Consider the following 4408-nt stretch of genomic DNA (forward strand, 5'->3'; position numbering starts at 1 on the left):
TGTACAGTGGCCTTGTCAGGAAAGTTATATAATAAAGTCAGATCTGGCACAAGCCTGTAATCCTAGTACTTGGGAGGTGGAGGCAGAAGGACATTAGATGCAAAATGTTCTCTAAATACTATGTCGCCCCAGTGAATGTTTTGTAATGCGTGTTTAAAAATCATTACATAAGATGAACTAGCACAACTAAACCTTTTAGGAAAAACAGCATCAGTATTACATATTAACAAGACAGAGTGTTTGCTTATGCAAGAGACCATGGGAGCACACTGAAAGGCTAAAGCTTTCTCCTAGCTGATTTAACAGTTCAAAAGCCTTGAAAAACAACCATGACAACAGTTGTTCTGTCTTTGCCTGGCGCCTGCAGATACTACCACTGAGCTATCCTGTACCCTCCTTGCTAATGATTTTTAACTTTGTGCTTGCTTTCCCAAGTTAGACATTATTCAAGTATTGAAGTGACGTTTTATCAATGTATGCTATTTTCAGGTTCCGGTGAAAAATATAAAAAATATGTGACCAGGTGGGGATGGCTTACATCTTTAATCCCCTCACTTGGGAGGCAGAGGCAGGTGGATCTCTGAGTCCCAGGGCAGCCTGGTCTACAGGGTTAGTTCTAGGACAGCCAAGACTACCAAAAAAAAAAACTGTCTCAAGAGAAGAAAAAGAAATATGTGATTAGCCAATTCATTAATACATCCAAGGACTGTAAGATATCAAAGATTATAGGAGTTCATTTTTTCTTCAATTGTATTGAAGCATAACACATTTCTTCTACAGAGAAAGTGAAAAAAATGTGTGTCTAGGAGAGAAATATCCCAAATGAAATAAGCTTGAATGATAGTTTTTAAATGATTACTTAGGGTTGGGCATGTAGCATATGCATGAGGCCATGGTCATGGGGGAGAGGCTGTTACCTAAAAATGTTCAGGCCATGACACCCTTACAGCTAAAGAAACTGGATTAGGGGTTGGAGAGATGGGCTCAGAGTTAAGGGCATTGGCTGCTTTTCCAGAGGACTGGGGTTGGATTCCCAGCGCCACCATAGCTGCTCACAATTGTCTGTGACTTCAGTTCCTCTATATGCAATGCCCTCTTCTGGCACCTGAGATGCAAGTGGTGCATAGACATCATGCAGGTAAAATACCCAAACACATAAAATAACTTTTACAGGAATATGGAATACTAAATTGATTCTGAGCACTAGTACTGACATATAAATGCAGCTGTACCTTTTCCTTTTATCTGGTGTCTGTGAATCCTCTCTCCCTATTTCTACATCTCCAGAAAGGATAAGGTCTGGGGGTAAGTAATATCAATAGAACTCAATATTTAGCAGGCAGTAGCTGCTCTGTGAAAAATGGAATAGGATAAAAATTATCTCTGTCTTGAAGGAACAATTCCATGGAAGAGTGACTCATAATTGTAATGACTACAACAGAACAATCTTTTATGAAAATGTATGTAGAATCAGGGTACAGTGGCAGAGGCTGGAAATCTTGTCACTCCGGAGATCGAGATCCAGGCAAAAAGATTTGGAGATCAAAGTCACTCTCAGTTATATAGCAGGTTCGAGGCCAGCCTGGTTTACAGAGCTAGTTCCAGAACAGCTAGGGCTGTTATACAGAGAAACCCCCCCCCCACAAAAAAAAAGACAATGCATATGGATTCAACTAAGAACATCAACGTTGTCTGACTAAAGTGCCTGGGCTCAACATCCAGCAAATCTCTACACAATTGCAGGCTTTATTTTTTTTTTTTTTTTTTAATTAAATGAGAAAAAGCTATTCATAGTGGTTCAAGAATATAATCCCAGCATTTGGAGGCAGGTGGAGGAGTAATTCAAGGCCAGCCTCTGCTTCTTATGACCCTGTCTCAAAAAGACACAGACTATCCCTTGACAACTTGGAGAGCGCAGGAAATCGTGTTAGCCACAGAGAAGATGAATGAATCAGCAAGCATACTGAATGAAAATGAGGGCATGACTACTCCTAGGTATGGGCGAGAAGGGAGAGAACAGTCAGAGACATCTGAGAGAGTCCAGACTGAACACGGCCAGCAGAATAGACTGTGCATGGAGTGGAGTGGGACAAAGGGACTAAGGGAGGGAGACCTGAGACCCAAGAGCACCAAGAGCAGAGCCAAGATAGTATTCAGCGGAAACAGCTGAGTTATATAGGAAGCAGAGGATGGGGGAAGAAAGGCAGACTTCTAGGTCTGTACAGGTTTAGGGTAAGGGGTGGAGAGGCAAAGCTGAGTGAGCCTAGTAGCCTGCGGTGGCTTTGACATGTTAAATAGACACGCCAGCCACTTGACCCGGGTTTCTTTCAGACCCAAACCACCAAACTTACTGTGCCCCTAAGTTTCCCAAGTACCAAACTGTCACAGGAACCGACACACACACACACACACACACACACACACACACACACACACACACACACACACACACCTCTACCTACGGGCTCCTAGGACAAATTGGAGACCCATTTCATAAAATGGCAAGCCCCTTGGGCCACAAGCCTCCAGGTTTCTGGGGATACAGTACATTGACACCTCGAGGCTGTTATGGGCGTGGTATCTCGAGGGCCTTCACTCCCTAGCGCAGTACCCCAGCCACCAGTTAAACTTGGGCAAAGCATTCATGCTTCTGGATCGCCCAGCTCCGCGGGTTCTGCGGGCTGCATCCCTTGTCTAGCACACGCTCTTGAGGAATTCTTAGACTGCAGGGCCTGCAGCCTGGAGAAGGACTGTCTAGTGCCTGCTACCCGCAGGCTGCGCAGATCACCTGGCTCCGGTTCGCGGCTGTGGCCACGCCGCTCCCCAGCCCGGTCTGCACCCCGAACCCCGCAGCGCGTGGACAGGCTGGCACTCCGCGACTCGAGCCGGCGCAGCTTTCCATGCAGCGCTGCGGGAGGAATCGCAGGACGGCCGCCCAGTTCCCCAGACTGCAGCCCGCAGGCGCACGGCCTCCGGAACCGGGAGTGGCAGCTCCAGCTGTGCTCAGAGGACACAGGGCGGCTGGAGGTGGAGGACTTGACCTGCTTTCTCCGAAGAGCTGGAAAGCAGCCAGACGGACGGACCGGCGGCCTTATGGACACGAAGATTGGTGTCTGGAACGGATCCAAGAAAAAGTCTGGAGACCTATTGCTGAGACCACCGACCTATCTGCTAAAAACACACCGCACACCGTGCCTTTCCAGGGAAGACATTTTCTCTGAGAGGAAGAGCAACCGAATCAAATAAAAGTGCTGAAAACATAAGCCAGGCACCGGTTCGCTTACAGAGATAATCCCAACGGGCCGGAAACACATAGCTCGAATGTAGTCCTTAGGGTCTTTCCATTGCAAGGAAACTGAGGGAAGATGATTTTGTCATCTATCTGGATTTTTTTTTTTTTCCTTTTTCCTTACCGGGAAAAAAAAAATGGGAAATGAGGAGCAACGACGTTTTAAAGAAGAAACAAGTAGTGTTTTCGATAGTCTCACTTTGTAGCCATGCTTGACTCACTGGCAGAAAAAATATTTTATTCTTTTTTTTTTTTTTTTCCTTTACGGCTCTTCACCATCACACTTGTTTTGTGCAGACTGATGATAAAGCCCAGTATTGTGTGAGAGCTCTCTATTTCTATAGCCTGATTGTTCTAACTTCTTAACTAAATAAAAGTGATCATAAAATAAAGCAAAACAAAACCTAGGAAACAAGCTCTATGGAGTGTCTTCGACTTGGTGCACACCATTTCTCCAAAGAAGCAAAGAGAAATATAGGAAGTATTTTTTTTTTCTTTCCTTCTTCCCACCCCCTGCCTTGTGCACGTGCTCTATTACTAGGAGTGGCACTCCCAGCCTCACAGTTCTAAATTCTAATCACTGTTCATCATTTATGTCATCAGGAATATATACCACTGTTGTAGCATTTGAGTTCTTAAAAAATAGTAATGTTGAGGTGAAATGAATTTAGAAATGCACAAGTCTTCCCATTTTAAATTCCCGTTTGTGGAATTTTGTTGATTTTCATGGATCTTACAGACACTTTCTTCAATATAGGAGCAATAATACTTTAATGGATAACATTCTTAGCATTACTGCCCTGATCACATATTGAACAAAGATTATCCCCAACAAGCACCCTTTATCATCCTTCTTTTAGTATTTTAATTTTATTATTTCGCATATGTATTTCTGTACTGTGTGTGTGTGTGTGTGTGTGTGTGTGTGTGTGTGTGTGTGTGTTGCCTTCAGTGGCCAGAAGAGGGCAACAGATCTTTTGGAACTAGAGTTACAAGAAGCTGTGAGAGAAATGTGGGTGCTGGGAAGAGCACCCAGTAACCCAGAGAGGCCAGAGCTCTTCGCTGTTGAGTCATCTCTCTAGAACTCATACTTCTTTTTGTTGTTTCATTTTGCTTCTT

Source organism: Phodopus roborovskii, unplaced genomic scaffold, assembly GCF_943737965.1.
Source record: "Phodopus roborovskii unplaced genomic scaffold, PHOROB, whole genome shotgun sequence".
Taxonomy (NCBI): Eukaryota; Metazoa; Chordata; class Mammalia; order Rodentia; family Cricetidae; genus Phodopus; species Phodopus roborovskii.